A 17,647-nucleotide genomic window follows, 5' to 3' on the forward strand; every position below is an offset into this window, starting at 1 on the left:
TACACTGCGTTTTCCATAAGAAGGTATGATTGTGGTTTTAAGCACCAAAAACGATCTCTTCTCCCACAGACTGCTCTCTGGAGCTTTAGCACCAACAAGTTGGTCCTCTTCTCTGATTGGCTGAGTGTTTTAGGATCCACTGCCAGGTAAACCGCAGGTGACGGTTTGCAAATACACATGGTGATGATCAGTCAGCACTGAAAGGAGTTGAACAGATGGTCAAATCCAGACTAAAATGCTTGGGCTAGATTTGATGTGGAGCAATACACCCGAGTCTTAGGCTTGATTTCAGCGCAACCACTTAGATCTGGCAGCGTTCAGATGGCTGTCTGGAATGTTGCAACATTCAGGTCCGACACCGGACTGGTTGAGCCTGCTGCCCCCGATCTTGCTGCTAGACTTCCCAGGAAGACTGGTGTGCAGTGGAGGAATGCACCGAGCCAGCAGGGGGAGCACGTGTGGCCGTATCGTCCAAGACCAACTGGGGAAATGAGGGAGATGGAATATGGTGATTGGATTACCAGGAGAAAGAGAAGGAGCAGACCATAGAGAAATTAAAATGGGACTGATTGGGAGTGCAGGCTGGCAGAGGTGTTGGGGTAAACATACATGGAACATCTTCTGGCTACAGAACAACGTCCTATGTGTCAGCCCATCTGTTTTCTTTCACTTGGTTAGCCTTAGCTTACTATCACACTGCTACTGTATCAAACTATGACCATTCTTAATAATTTAACATGAATGTGTGTGCCGTTTATTAGCATACCTCAAGTTGGCATTGTAACATGCATATGCTGAGCATGTTGGCATTATGGCATGATTTATAAGCAGTGAAGTCAGAGTAGATGAAGCTGACATGACTGCAATCATTAATGCTGAAGATATCCTGCCATCCATCCTGCTGAGGTCTGTGGTGACGTTGTAGTTCTGTCAAAACCGCTAGTGTGTGTGTGTGTGTGTGTGTGTATGTGTGTGTGTTTGTAGCTTTGTCACAGATGTCAGATGTTAATATTTGGTTTCTAGATTGACAAAGAAATGTTTATGTAGCGATATGCTGAATAAGTTCGGAATAACATGGGGATTTGGTTTTGTGTTGATTGTCCTCCTGGTTTCCAACAGATTGGAAGAAACCCACTGAAGAAAATTACTGGGTTGTTACTTTCAAACTTCCATTATGGGAGAAAATGTGCATTCCTATTCATATTGAGAACATAATGAAAGAAGTTCCTTTCCTATTACAGCCTTCCAGTTTGTCTGAATCTGTACTTTAAAGGAGAAATAATAACTTTGCTGCAGTCTGAAATTATAATAAAGACCCATAGCATTTCACATAAACATATACACACACACACTAGTTGACAGAACTCTGTGCTACATCTTCACCACAGACCTCATGGATGGCAGGATATATTGAGATTTAATGGATGTTTTCATGTCAGCTTCATCTACTTAGGGATCACTGCTAACATAGTGTGTCATAATGCTAACATCACCATGTGAACATGTTCAGCTTATGCATGTTACCATGCTAACCTGAGGCAGGGTTTCTCACATCTCTCACTTCATGAAATATTTATTCCAGCAAAATATTCCCAGTTTCCTTGTCCTTCCGAAACCGCCAGTTTGTATTTGAAGCCTGTGCTCTGAAGTACTGTCAATGGCAATACTGAACCTGCAACGAGAGGAAAAAGAGAACCAAAGAAAACACCAAGTAATACTGTGGTTTCTTTGCTTTCATGTCTTCAGACATGCAGCTAGAAGGTAGCATTAAGCTTTTTGTCAGGAGTGTCTTGGTTAGTGTGGTTTTGACCTGTCAGATTAATCAAATCATCACCTGCGCTGTGGTGTTGAATCCACCTGACCAGCTCTCACACTTGATAAAATAGTTTTCAGGCATTTTTCTGAGGATAGACAAAAAAGAAAAAAAAAAGTTAACTTATTTCCTGCAATAATTATTTTTCCAAAAAGATTTTTTCAGGGTTTTGTGCACAACAAGCTCATTAATACATTAGAGTAAAACATTTCTGTTCACTGTCAGTATCAATTTTGTTACAGTTGTTTTTGATCTCAGATTTGTGGGCCCTTCACAATGAACAATGAATGTGAGTGGAGACACTGGAACAGTTGGTGGTCATCCACATTTTGAATGACCCAACTCCTACAGCGCATAAAGCGTGTTTGAATGAGCCTGCCGTCTCTCAGTGTTTGTGAACGTTTGTGTATTAATGTGTGTGGAATAGGTTTTGGATAAAACATCCAGAAATTAAAATGACATTCCCACACAATAACAGAAATTTCATTGTTGTGAGTTTGGTTGTTGTCATGACAAGTCTTGTCTTCTTTTGCAGCTGTGTGTGTGTGTGTGTGTGTGTGTGTTTGACTGGGCTGTCCTGGAATGCTGACCTGTCCCCCTCCTTGGCAGTCAAATCAGAGTTGAAAACTATTCGTGCAGATTGTATTTCCTGCGAGGTCTGGGTTCCTGGAGCAGACAGTCTAAATTATACTCTGCTAGTCAGAGCTCAGCAGTGGAGCAGATTTGTTTATATAGTGCAGCCTGCAAGTGTCTTAAAGTGACATCAGCTTTTAGCTTTGTGTGCACATACTACCTGTACAAAGAGGGAGTGATGCATGAGATTTGTGTTCATGTATGCTGTGTTTTCAATCTGTAGTTCGTCTGGGCATCCTGCCATCGCAAACACCCTTCCCCTATTGACTTAACCACAAGTTGAGAATCTCACACACACAAATACACAGATACTGTCAGAGAAGCACATTGAAAGGGATCTTGTTCTCTTCCAACATGACAGGAAATGAGAACTCTCAGACCAAAAAAACATATTAAATTGGAATCTTTAAAAGCAAATAAACCTCTCCTCAAATGCCTTCCAAAATTTCAGATACTGAAGGCGAACTAAATAAAACTCCACAAGTCATCTTTTTCAGTGAGTCTGCATTTGGACCTGTCTGGCACACATGCTCGCTCCGTCTTTCTCGAGCACAGGCAGGATTACTTGGTTTCTGTGTGGCTTTTCAGCAGCTGGCCTGATCCAGGAGAAATTTTGATCTTTCCCTCTCATTTGCGATCCAATCTTAGTTGAAGACTTCATTTTAGAGCCAGAGGATGTTCTTTTTATTTGATATCACTGCTGGGTAGTTCCATGTCGCATACCAACCTAGATATCGTCTCACTTTGTGAGAGACACTGTCAAATGCAACTTGAACATTTTCATCTGCATGTTACAGCAGCAAACTTGAGAGGATGACATTTGGAAAAAAATCTGCACGTGCACTGACTGATGAGTTGATGAAAAAGGATGAATGAATGAGAAGCAAGAAATGGGCCATAACAGGGGAAGAGGAAGAGGAAGACCTGTGTTTAAGGGTTACACAAAACTAAAACAGCGAGTGTCTCTTTTCTCTGACTGAGAAATAACAGGGACAATGTGGCTGCGGTTAAGTTGGATAAATCAAAGAGGCCAACAACTCCGTGTGTTGCCTATCATGACTTCCATGGGCCATGATGAAAAACTTCCTCCGTGTAGTAATCCACATACGATTTGACAGCTGTTCTGCTATGACAAAGTCAGGGGGGAACAAATGATCCCCCACAGGCACCGCTGGGACAATGCCAACCGAAGTGTATGCTAATCCAGCTGTGTAGAGGTATATGCCCGGCTGAAAATATTACAATGCATTTGATCAGGACAGCTAGAATGGCAGAGTGGCGCGCTGGAAGCAAGACAGATCTTCCTATCATAAATTTCAGTTCAAGAGAGAGACATCAGCAGGATTTAGATCCTCTGAGCTATGAGAGGCAGGGATTGCAAGGGAGGAAAATGGGGGAGGGGGACAAAAGAGACAGATAACAGAAATATGGAGAGACAGGGAGGATGTGATTTGTCCTAACATAATCCCCTGTGAGCAACAATAATGTTAATTTAGCACTGAGGAAAATAGCTCAGAAGAAATGAAATTCCCCTGCCAGTTTGTTGCTCCAGGAAGAAGTGGCATTATAAATGGTTTGCAGGATTACAGAGTAGATGTAGAGCAAAGATGGCAAAGATTTAAATGCATCATTGAATCATGTAAACTGAACTCAGTTACACACAGAGAAATGTTATTGGAGCGCTTGTTACGCATTGCACCGTGAAAGCAGGCACTGAGTCTTTAATCATGACAAATGACAAGCGATGGTTATGACTATATTTTGGTAGAGACTGACACAAGCCATTCATCTTGCTCCTACTTTATAATGCCACCCATTGTATTTTTGCAGGCCCATTAAAATGATGTTTCCCAGGCTTTTCGCTGTCTTAAGGAATAATAATATTTTCATTGTATTCTGTGGTGACAACCGTGGTCCTTCAGTATGCCCACTGCCAGAGGGAAGGAGACAAATGAGATGAGCCAACAGATTCCTGCCTAGATCGCTCACTTGCACGGTGCTGCACTGCCATATAAAGACATATTCAGCTTTGTTTAAAGAGACACGCAGAGGTAATGGCTGTGCCTGCCTGCTCGAACACAGTCACTTTGTTTACATGAGAGTCTTGGCTCATTGTCATTTGGTGCCGACGTCTGTCCAGCTTTAATCTTGAGCTCTGTAAAATCATGAAGCTGGATTTGTAAACAGGAACGGTAAAACTACAAGTCCACAAAGCTTGTCTCTTCCCCCACTTTATCTGGAGAGATGATTCATAATTTTTTTCCTTCCATGACTGTGCAGCTCTATAAAATGGCCCAAAGATCTCTGCGCCGCTGCAGGTCAGAGATGGACACACGTGGAAAGGCTTTAAACAGCTGCTCCACTGTGGGGATATAGTCTTTAAAAATATTTCAGATTGCAGTGGAAATATATTACAAATAATCCACAAAACAAACAAAAACTGCTGCTGGACACAAAGTATTTCTATCCTTCTATCATGTCACACTATTTGAAGCAAGATTTAATTTAAGCCATTAAAACTAAAATAAATGCTTTGGATCGGTGCTGCCTTTGCTCATGCTGTGATGTTTGATCAAACGCAAACATCAATTTCCCACAGAGTCAGGCATCCAAACTACAGTGTGTGATTATTAATCAGCAGCCACGAGCTCACAAATAGCCATGTTAATGTCCATAATATGGTGATGTGATTTCATGCTTCGCTTGGGTGATTCCAAAGCTTGTCAGTGCCGATTGAGGCGTCATCTAAAATGAGCCTTTTCCCTTTCTGCTTGGATGATGTCAGCTAAATCTGCTTCTTATTTAAAAAGCGCTGCAATCTAAAAAAGCTTTTGTTTTCAAATGGATCAGAGTCGATTATTTGGGATTTCTCTGCCATTGCTTCTGGATCAGAGAACTAAGATCAGGCATTTCAAGAAAAAAAAACAAGTAATGTATGTGATGAGAGATTTGTGAAACTCAGCCAAACAAAATACGAGCTTGTTACACTATATCAGCATGATTTTCCCTTTTTAAACGATGACTTAACAGATTCAGAGACATAAAAAATTTTAATGACTAAAACTGTATTTCCATTCCAAAGCTGTAGCTGCAATTTTCCACCTGCTGCTATTAATCCAGATTAGACTGAGCAGTATTGATTATCATAGGAGGAGGTGAGTAAATTATGTTCACCAACAGAAAAATTATTCACACGCAGTTCTACTGACAGTGAAGTGAAAACATTACGGGGGAAAAAGGGCCTCATTCCAGTAATGAGAGGGTCCTGCTAGGACGCAGATGACGCTGTATTAATCTTCAACGGCAAGAAGAGATGGGGAAGCGAGGGAGAGAGAGGAAAAGAGAGAGGACTCTGTTCATCTTACATAACAGGTGATTTTAAGAGTACTGGGACTTCATCATCTCCACTGCATCTTGAATGAATGCTGGGGTTAGCGGAGGACACTGAAAGCAAAATAAAAGAGTCCTCATTCAGTGAATGACAGCCACGGCTTTTAAACGTTTTGTGTACACAGAGCTCCCGTCCTGGTATGGTGCTCTGAAAATATTGGCAGCGCACGCAGCACACTGGGAGACACCAGATACAAAAGGTTGACTTGTTAAACATACCGTATTTATGAGCTTTCAGGACTTTGTACAGTAAAGCCCTGTCAGTGACAGTGACAGCAACAAGTATGAAAGCTGCTGGATGGAGCCCCATGATAGAGTGCTCTGTAATGTAGCGGGGTGTAATGATACCACCACTAGCAGCAGTCCTACTGAGAGAAGAAAAATGAGCCTGTCAGGGGAAAGAAAAGAAAAAGACAGAGAAAAAAATAAATTCTGATGTGCTTTTTGGCTGTAAAGTCCGCTTCTTGCAGCCAAGTTTCTTCACAGATTAAAATGCACTTAATGCATCAAACATCCAGCGAAGCCGCCTGCCAGTTATCTGGCTGCTCTTTGTTTACAGGATGATCGGATCCGGCTCTTTCTGAATAAGGATTAAGAGAAGGTCGGTGGTGAGGAGTTTGGGGCATCCAAGCAACAAGAAACACCAGGTATACAGCTGGTGGACCAGGAGAGGCTTTTATTATTGTCACGGTAATGTTCCTTAACCTTCATCGAATGAGCCTTATAATGCCAAGTAATCACGCTCCGCAGAAACAGACTAACGCACGTCTCCTACATTAAGTCCGACAGCAACGCTGCTCCCACACTCATCATACGAAAATGACTGTAATCATAAATGAAAGTGAGGGCTCGGGCCATGTGCCAAGTGTGCCTGGGTGTAGCCCGTAGTGTGAGCAGAATTTCAGGCTGTTAGGAAGCTTATTTCTTGCTGTGGCTGAAGTACAGAACCGGCCGGTGGAGTTTATAGTAGAAAGTGAGATCAAGCCAGCCAGTTTCCTGCCTTCAGATGGCAGAGCAGATGGCAGAGTCCCGAAGGCCAATACTCCAGCCTGTCATCCACTCCCCATCGACAGTGCTCTCTTCCTCAACATTTAGCAGTAGCAGGTATGACCTGCTACTGCTAAATATACACAGAAAAGTGTTTTCTGATTAAAAACACACAGCAAATTAACACCTGCAGGACTGCTCAAGGTGCACTTGCTCCCTAAAGCATCAGGAATGAGGCATACATCCTGAAAGCTCTGGGTAAATCTCTTCCACGCTTACAGAAGCTCAAGGTAATCTTGCAGTGTAAGAAAGAGCAACACTTGAGTGCTGGGCAGCAGGGCAGGTCAGCCAGAGGCCAAAGATCAGTCATGCCCACTGCCCCCTCTAGTGGGCATCGGTGGAGAAAGGCAGAGGAATAGGAAGTGACAAAAAGCTGGGAAAATTAGGGCAAGAGGTAAAAATAAAATCCAGTTTATCCATCAACAGAGGAACACTAATATTTAGAGCTGTGGTTTGGGTGGTTGTTCAAAAATGTAGTTCAGATAAAGAGAAACTTCATCAGTGATTGATCATCTGATACACAATATCTGGAATTCTTTTTCCATGCGTCAGCATTTGGGAAATGAGCAACATAAAAAGACCAAGAACTTGAGACTAATAACGGGAAGAACAGAAGGGCTCATATTATTTTATGATCTGGGTAAAAATGCAGAAGAAACTTAATATATCCAACAGGATTGTTTGTGCCTGTTTTCAATAAATGACCGTTGTTTTTTTTTTTTTTTGTTTTTTTTTGTTTCGGTGCCACAATGAATGCTTTAATGATTTAATCAAAACATACATTTGAACAATTATAGAGAAATTCTTCCTCAGTTCAGAGGGGAAAGCCAGAGAACGAGAGCCAAGGATACGGAATACTTTGTTTGACAAGTCAGCACTTTGGAGTTATCAAGCTTATGCTGAAAGGAACCTGAGGTAAGTAAAAATATCTGCATTTTGCTGTCATACACCTGCATGGAGTCACTACTCCACTCCGAGAAGAAAGCTCATTCGACGTCTCATCTTAGAGGACAGGAAAAACAAAAGTATGAAGCAGTATAAAGAAGCTGACGGGCATGACGACAGCAAATCCCGACAGTTTGCTGGCTTTTAAAATGAAATAATGAACACTTGCTGCACTCTGTCTGCGGGTGAATGTCAAGGCCTCATTATACACACACAAGGCTGTGAGCACACATAAATTAATGAATAAATGCGCACACACACACAGATACACAACGATGTAGATGTGAACACCCACAAAGGCTCACAGATACACAGGGTCTGTATTATCACAGATACTTGGAAACAGCCGCACAGAGCAGAACCCTGCCCACTTCTTCCCAGAACTGCTGGCTACTTTATTCAAACTTAATGGGAAGAGCTGAAGTGTGTGAGTGTGAGAGAGACAGAGACAGAAGGACAGACACGCTCATTAACATTTACCATCTTTTTTTTTTTTTTTTTAAATCATATAAATATCTTGGATGTAAGAATACATTACTGGGAAGCATCCCCTAATTGTATTAACATCAGAGCCCAAAACGAAGCACGATGTTCGGTAACAGCGGAAAAGATAGACTAAATAAATAAAAAAAGAATATAACAACTTCAGCATGTAGTGTATTCAGTTCTCCTCCGCGCTGTCTCTCCCTTTGTCTCTCTGGAGTGCAATTTAGAATGATATTCTTCTTCCATTGTTTCCCTCCATGTGCTGCCTCTCCTGCTCTATCTCCCCACTCATCTCTCTGTCTTTGCCAGCTCTCTGTTGCTTTGAAGTGCTCTGTGCTTTAAGACAGCCTTCATGCTCCGTGCTGAGTTTGAATGCAGAAATGCTGCTAATTACAGCAGAATGTGTAGTTAAGATGTCTGTGATCACCTATTCCCCAGACTCTCTACATCTAATTACACCAGGTAATGTCTTCTCCCGTCACTGCTTTCTCACTCTGAATCCTGGATCATCCTAGATGTTTATTTTAATATTCTTAGTGTGCCATTTGTTTTTCTTGTGGTAGCTCTGTCATGATGATCCCTAAATGTGACTGTCTTAGTGCCATGGATTACCTGCTGAGCTACCCATGGTGGCCCCAGACCAGATCAGAGAAACTCTTGGCTCAGGTACCTTTAATCAGCCAGTCATTTTCCAAACTGTAAGAGTGAGCCCAGATTATTTTTAGAGCCCACCTGGGTTTTAGAGTCAGGAAATTACACCTTCTCCTGTTCTCTGACTGAAAGGAACATGAGCTCTAACTGTCCTCCAAATGTCCCATCACCTCCCAAACAGTGATGGAGACAAACTAGCACACTTGTCAGCCATCAGCAGAAATCTTTTTAACATTTTCAAGGCACAAAGCAAGATGGAGAGAGGTGGGGCTGTGGTGAGGGGAGACAGATTTGTTCTATGATGTTTTGGCAGCACGGCATCAGGGTCCACATGCCTAAAAAGCTGGTTTACATTTTATGGAGCAGAGAAGCAGCATCATATCTAGAAACTGCGGGATGGCACAACAGCTGGAGCCAACAATGAGTCCATTTCATCTGGAAGCATGCAGAAAATACCTTAATAAATTTGTCTGGGATCTTGCAGAATATGAAAAGAGGTTATTGAATTTGGTTCTGTAGCTGTGCAGGGGTTCACATTCTGCCAAGATTCCACTTTAAAGGTCTGCAGAAAAAGAATGAGCCTTTGTCGAGGCGAAGGCTCCCGTTCCAGCTGTGATGATCAATTTAATTGATGAAGCTTTCCAGACAGATGTCAGAATTAAATCTGCTGGAGCTTGTGCAAGTGCAAAACAAGCATGAAAAATAAACGAACTTACACTATTTGTTAACAGCGGTTTCATGTTGTGAATATATAATTTTTGTAAAGACAGGACAAAGTGGTTACTGTACGTTCTTAGCTCTGCAGGACCATAGCTAATGCATAATGAACCATATCCAGTGGAAACAATTAGCCCCATAAAAAGCTGTGCATACAGGATGACAGCAGTCAGGGTTCAGGAAGGGAGGAGTATTTTTATTGGAAATTATTGCTGTCAAATGGCACAAAGTGCTAACAGACTTCTCCAATAATCAGAACTCAACCCAGAGAATTACCAATGTGACAATCACAAAAGGACGGGGTCGGGGGTGAAGGTGAAGAGGAAGATCAAGAGAGTTCTTCAGCACTTGCCAAAAGAAAATAATATAGAGAGGAACAGGAACAGAGAGGGTACCTGTCAGCACCAGATGGGATTGAACATAGCAAGGGTGGGTGGGGGGGGGGCAGCTGTCCTGTGACTCAGAACCTGTCTTTAAATCTACTGTCAGAAGACGGACAATGACCGCCACCAAAGAGAAAGGGAGGATGAGTGAAATAGGCCTGGGAATACACAGTCTAATAGCTCTTCCTTGGAGTTGATGAAATTGAAGCTATTCCCCATCTGGATGGATTTAGATTAATTACAGTAAGTCCTGGGTTTAGCCTGCTAATTTAGAATGATATGACACAAAGAGACACACACAAATACGCACATATGCGTGCACACACACGCACAATTGCCAGTAGTCCCACAATAGCAGCTATATAGCAATTCCATCCAAAAACAGCTTATATTGTATGATCTTTGGCACCGTGAAGAAACTGTTTCGAGCGTTGAGGGACCTACAGCTGCTCGACTTGTTTTCTCACCTCACTGAGACAGGTCTGTTTACAACCAGGACTTCTGGCACATTAGAGCCTGCAGCTCTTTCTCTACATCTCAACACTGTATGGATTTCTGAATCTTACAGCGTGTGTCATTGGGGTCATGTGCAATACATACACACAGAGGCATTTATACCCATGCACACATGCAAAGACACACACTTTGAGTTGTTTTCATTACATTTTGGTTATTCTTTGTGTTGCCAACTTATTCAAGTCACCCATTATGTAGACCAAAATGAGGGAGGGAAAGGAAAATATCTTTTTGTGTCTTTATGTACAAGCATTTATGTGCACCCACAAAAAAAGGCAACCAAACGCTGACAGAGGGCACATGAAACAATAAAGTAATTTCCAACATACACACAAAAGACCTGATTCAGTCAGACCACCTATCTGCTGCAGGAAGGGAATAATAATAATAAAAATATCAGCAAGAGGGAACCAGAACAGTAAAGTTGAAGGCCAGGCAGCTTAACAATCAGCTGAACCTTCTGTAGCTCTTTAAATGTGAACCAAACTGCAGATTCAGCTGACAGCTCTCTGTAGGTTCATCTCTGTAAACCTCCCCTATCATACTGTATCTTCTTTCATATCCCAATTTTCAGCTATTTGGCTATGGTTAATGTCACTGTAACTTAGGCAAAGCTGTGAGTATTAATAAAAGATCTGGTAAATGGAAACTGCGTATCTGTCACCCATCATCACTGTTCATATTTCCAATGACAGATATGTTACATGTGCGCTGCCATTTGTTTATGTTTCTTGTGTGGTAATTTCATGAAATTCTATGGGACCAAAATGACAAAACAATGTTTAATTTTCCAATCAGCAATTTCACGAGCTTGGTTGCCAAGTCGAGTGGAAAAGTTTAAGAAGCCCTGATGTGTGTTATACCTTATTCAACTCGACACAACAGCTTTTGCTTTGTGAGAGAGACCTTTCCACACAGTTGAATTCACCCAGGCATCTGTACAGTGCAATAATACTTCAAGTTCTCCTTGTTACACATTTTTGCACTTGTGAAATTGGTTGGATTGATGTAGATTACCTTGAATGGGACTTCAGTGAGCGGAACAGCAGGCACTGCCCTGGAGCTGGCCCAACACATGCCTGTCTAATGGCTGTGATATGTGAGTGGGACAGAGCATGCTCTGCACACTGCACCTCATTGATGAAGACGGGAAGATTTTCCTCTGAGCAGGCATGGAATACCCAGGTGGTCTTGCTTTGACATTTTTCATTTGGGCAAATTGGTATGTGTGGGGTAATGTGCATGAGAGAGAGACAGAGAAGCACGACGAGAGGAGAAAATTATGCTTTTCTTATTCCAAACTTTGTGTTTTCCAAAACTAGCAATGGTGTATGGTAACCAGACTGGAAGAGGACAGATGAAGTGGTTTGGAACAGTCACCCTTCTGCCAATGTGAGACTGCTGTTCTTCCATTAACACAGTACAGTAGCATGTCTGCCCACTGAATTAATGAAAAGCACCATTGTACTTGACAATTAACCCGTTTGTTCTTACCTTCATTTATTTAGGCGGGACTCATGATCTTATGCAATATGTCATATTCTTTCAGTTATGCACAATTCACTTGTGCCGCGCAGTCATCTAAAAATGCTGGCTATTCACAACTCCGCTCATGTGCTTTGCTCAAGGACAGCTAAAATATACAGACGTTGCTGTGGAACAACATTACGAATGGATTTAGCCCGGTCGCAGCTGTCCACTCTGTATTAATGTGTGCCTTATTTTTTACTTCATATTCAGAATTTCATTTCTGCAATATTCAAAATTTGATACCAAAATCTTTCATTAATGGGTACAGAACTTTCACAGGTGAAGTGAATGGTTGATAAATGTATTTAGACATCACTATCTAGTCACAAAGCCTTTGTTGCCTGTTAATAGTAATAATCCTTTTGGGTTTAGCTAAATGTAATTATTGGACAAAAGTTCATTCATTGGTTACATATGAATTACAGATGCTCAATCAGAGGAGGCTAAAAGACTAAATTAAGCTTCGTTACATTTAAACCATAGACTAGAACAACCATGAATGCTGTCAGCGTCCATAAAATCGACTGCAGGAGAGCATCCAGAACTTTTATTGCGATGGCACCATAAAAAAAGCCCTTACTCCCTTGTTTTAAACTTTGTCAGAACTGTTCATGTTGATAATTGTGAAAGGTTGTAGAAAATAATCTTGTGAGGTCTGCAGAGGGCAATTTAAATAATAAACCACTCATAAAACAGCACAGAAGGGAAGCAGAAAAACGCAGCTACGCGATGTCAGTGGTCTGGATAATGTATCAGGTGGTTTCCAAGATGGTCCATTACAATAAGCACTCAGCCATCAGCTGTGTTATATCAGATGCTCTTAGGTGGTTTCTCTCAATTGTTCCAGCTCATTTAAGAAAAACCCTAATAAACTTTCTTGCTGTGGTGCCGCAGCTTTGAGGTGCACAGAATAGACTATAAATCTCGGGATAATCAGCAAATATATTTCACAAAACAGATCAATGTTTGGCTTTTAGTTGGCCGGTCAGTGAGATACCTTACTGAAAGTTGTAGAATGATGACTGTTGAGGGCAGACATAAATGCCAAGACCTCTCCTCCCATCAGCAAAAAAATGTTATCATGTGATCTTTCACTGAGATATGGGAAAATCCTTCCCTGTTTGTTGAAGCTTCTATCTCTCCATTTCTCAACAGAGGTGAGGTCTGATGCTTAACTGATGACCCTGGCCATTAAAGAGAAGAGGAAGGAGGGCATGTGGACACACACATACACCTAAACAAAAAGATGGAGAGATAGTGTGAAGAGGAAGAATGGCTTCTCACTGTCCTCACTGACATATTTGGGATTGTACGCTGAGAGACAAGCAGATGGATCGATAAACAAACACACACAAACACAAACACAGTAAACAGATCGGGTGACAGGAAAGTGTTTGACGATGAAATCTGTTGCTCAAAAATCACAACAGATCTCGGCAGTAATGGCCTGAACACACAGCTCTCTCACACTTGGGTTCATGTTACGAACAGCAACACTTGGCACGGCTCCAAGGACTCCCTCTAGCTGTACAGTAGTCACATACAGGTTGTGAGTCACACAGATGGGCTCCAAGAGAAATCTGGTGAGCGTCAAAACAGTTGACATCCTTAATTCAAACACATCAGTGTTTCAAAAAGACCCACATTTATGTACTCTACATATCCAATTATGTGAATTTAGCTGGAGATGCAGCGTCTCAGCCTGAGCTGTGGTTGCTTTGAGCATTAAGCTTTAGGTTACTCGACCCACCCCAGAAGTAACTCTATTACGTTTGAGGTTGGGAGGTTTCACTGCAGCGCTCTCTGGGCCCCTGTTAGATTTTCAAAAGAAAGTCAAAACTTTACTTTGAAGTGATTCCATCCCATTTGCTTAAAAATATACAGATCGAGTGGTCCACTGTCACATGGGTTAAGGCTACTCTTAACTTTGTCCTGTTTGCAATAAAGTTAATGAAACCCGCCAATACGAGTCTCCATACTTGGACATGTAAAGCCAAGGTGAAGGCAAAAATTATTTTCTCCCTTCTCATTCTCATTTGTAACCTTCTCTCTTGTCCTGCTCTCCTTTCTCATATCGTGAACAACAGTCTTAACTGTCCATACATATAAAACGGTTCACGTATCAAACATTTGACATATGGCGCTTGAAACGAGACTGAAGCTGACACTTACACACCCCCAAGTGGAGGCAACATATTTTTCCCATGTGGAGATATTGAAGCAGATATACGAGCACACTCACACTTAAACACATGTGACAATGGTGTGAATTCTAGCGTGGTGGTAGCAAGTTTTAACCAAAACGCTGACGAGAACGATCATTTCTGGCACCGTTACAATAACTGTCTGTTAGCAGTATGCTGCTACTTGTGCTTATAAGTGTATGCATATGTGAGTTACAAGATTAAGAGGAAGTTTCCTATCATACATCCACACACACACAAAAAAGGCTGTTTGCCTCAGTTTGGGGATCCCCTTTTCCTCGCTGCCTCTTTACCTTGGATGATGATACCTTGGTGATTTGGTCAAACTACCTTACAGAGACATTCGGGGGAAGCTGAAGGGTTTAGGTTGACAGGCAAAGGATACATGTGTGTGGGGCAGGCAAGCACAAGGAGCTGAAATTGTGTGACTGTGTGGCTGAATTCACCTTATGACCCAGTGCGTCATCCCTGAGGTCTAATGGAGAAGCATCCGCTGCCAGAACAGGCACAGCAGTGACAGGCAGGAGGTGAGATGGAAAGAATCAGACAAAAAGAGCAAACACCAAGCGAAAAATACTCGGGTGATAGTGAATGTGTGTGCACGAGGGCCAAAGACAGGACAGAGCAAATACTTGTCAGCATATCTCTTCACCGCTGCCCGGTGTGACAGGCATCTATGGGTTTAACACTATGTGACTGTGTGGTGCCAAAATCTTCCAACATAATTTCATCACATTTCAGCAACTACGTGCAACAGTTCCCTCTGACGAAGTCCTTCCTGGCCTGAGGCTTTGTAGACAAGCTGAACAGAGGCAGAAATCAGTCGGCCTATCATTTCCTGGTGGCACTCAAGCTGCGAATTTTGAGTGCTTTTGTGACATTTTTGAGAGATCTAAATTGCAGATTACTTTTGTTTATTTGTGTGTCAACATATGTCGGATTATGGATGTTTAGCCATTGCACTCTGTGGACTGACCCTGCACCATTATTTCCAAACAAGCAGGATGAAGTGGAAGATTACCCAAAAACCTTTTATTGTTTATGGGTTCTATCTTAAATTTCAGCTAATTTCAATCAATAGAGATTTTAGAATCAATGCTTTTGACGGTAAACGTTTACACCTGTCTTCGTTTACGAGGCTCACTTTGAGGAGACAAAGCGTTTCAGTGAAAAGATGATCACATAAAAAGGAAACAGCTCCATTATGTGTTTGTTATCTTGCATTCAACTGGAACTGATGCTGCTAATACGGTGCCATGACAAGTAATAGCTATCTGGTGGGTAAGAACTCAGTCTATTTTTTAGGATTAAGTATTATAAAAGCTGTGCTAAAATGTAAATTATCATTAAATTCTCATTTCCCCTTGCAGTGAAATTGGGTTAGTGACTTATTCAGTGACTAACAGAGTTTGTAGTTCCAGTTTGTGTGTGTGTGTGTGTGTGTGTGTGAGAGAGAGAGAGCAAGAGAAACAGAGAGGAAGAGAGAGAAAGATAGGAAACTTAAGTCAAACTATTTGTGAGACCTTCATCTGTGTTTCACACATTTTGGCAATTCTGAAAGCTAATCCCTACTATTACTTTTCGAGGCAGGGTTATGTGTGTGTGTGTGTGTGTCTGTGTGTGATGAGAAGATGGGGGTTTATTTGCACAACCGTCTACAACTGATACATTTCCCTGTTACATTGTGATTGTGGCTCATATCTTGAGTGGGTGCATGTTAAAGGTTTCTTTAAAAGGTTGCTGTTCTTTCATGCATGTTCTTACATGCATAAGAGGACAGTGAGCTTTTTAGCTATTATCACCTCAGGCAGGAGAAAAACTGAAGTAGTAAATAACTGAGCTGTTGATGGGTCATTTGTACACCAGCACCATAAGGTACGTAGGATACATTTTTAAACGCTGTCTGCAGATTGTGTCTCAGTTCAGTGAGAAAACTACATCCATCCACCCTCAAACTTCTTGTGTGGTTTGGAATTCAAACTCTGCTTGGAGGGCATATCTGGGCGGCTGGCCACCTCACCCACACCCTCCAGCCTTTTCCTCTGTAGAATCTCCCTGACGCACACACGCACACACCCACCCATGCCCACCGCCACCAACTCCAAACGCACTCACTCATACAATTGCTGAGACTCTCTTTTCAAACCATGCTAAACCTTTAGGGCCAACAATACAGGCTGGACTAATCTTATAGCCCTTGTCCAATCAGAGGGCTAGAAACTGAAGAGTGGAATTGATTGGCCAGTGGCCACAGGGGCCAGTTAGGGGAAGGAGAACAAGAGGAGACAACCATTGTTGATTGATTACCATGAAAGACACTTTTGTTACCAACTTGAAGGCAGTACACTGTGCCTGTATCAAGAGGAAACGCTAGCAGTCTTAAAATAGGTCACCGCTGCACTAACACATATACAAGATACTTCACCGCGATAGCGAGGTGTGCAGCTCTCCATGAAAGAGTAAGGTCCACAGATCATTAGCTGTGAGTATTATGTGAGTATTATTGATTAGCCGCAGTGCAAAGGTTAGCAGAGCAGTTTTTTTCTATTTGAATAACACAGCAATAAAAAGAATGAAAACAAGAGCAGAGTGACAAAGAGGGAAGGAAATAGTGTCAATTAGTGTCAATAGCCACTTTTTGTAATTATGACGCCATTTTTGGGGTGACTTCAGCCTGCGACCATCTCATCTTTCCACATTTCAGGTTATGAAAACTGCTCCTTGAGAAGATTGAGCTTGTTTGCTCTGCTGGAAGCTTTTTGGTTCCCAGAAAAATAGCTCTGCACTATCTGCACACACCAATAAGTCAAGCGGGATTTGGAGTGTAGCTTGAAAAGATAAGATTGAAACGTATTCAATTCCATTCTCAAATAAAAAAAAAATGATTAGATCATGCTGTAATCTTATTCCCAATCCCTTGTCTTGAGAAATAAGTGTGGTCCAGATATATAAAAGTATATTAGTGCTTGGATTATGTGGACTTTAGGGTTTTATTGATGTGAATGGTTGCTTGATATTAAACCACATTTTCATCTATTTGATTTCATCTTATTGAATTATATTTTATGGACTGACCGCTGTTTCTGGAATTTTATCTTCTAGGCTACAGGCAAAAAACAATATCGGCTCTGATTCCCATCCAAATACACTTCCAACTGTTTGCAAAACACACACACTCATACACATGCTTCCCTGGTCTCCCTGTTTATACTGCCACATACAGATAGTAATAATAATTACTTCATCTTAGCGTTAGCAGTGTCCAGCCGCTGGTTGCTTCAGGCTTTGCACGGACTGTGCTTCCAAATCTCAATAAAATATCTGCTCGCATC

This window comes from Echeneis naucrates, chromosome 15 (assembly GCF_900963305.1).
Source record: "Echeneis naucrates chromosome 15, fEcheNa1.1, whole genome shotgun sequence".
Taxonomy (NCBI): Eukaryota; Metazoa; Chordata; class Actinopteri; order Carangiformes; family Echeneidae; genus Echeneis; species Echeneis naucrates.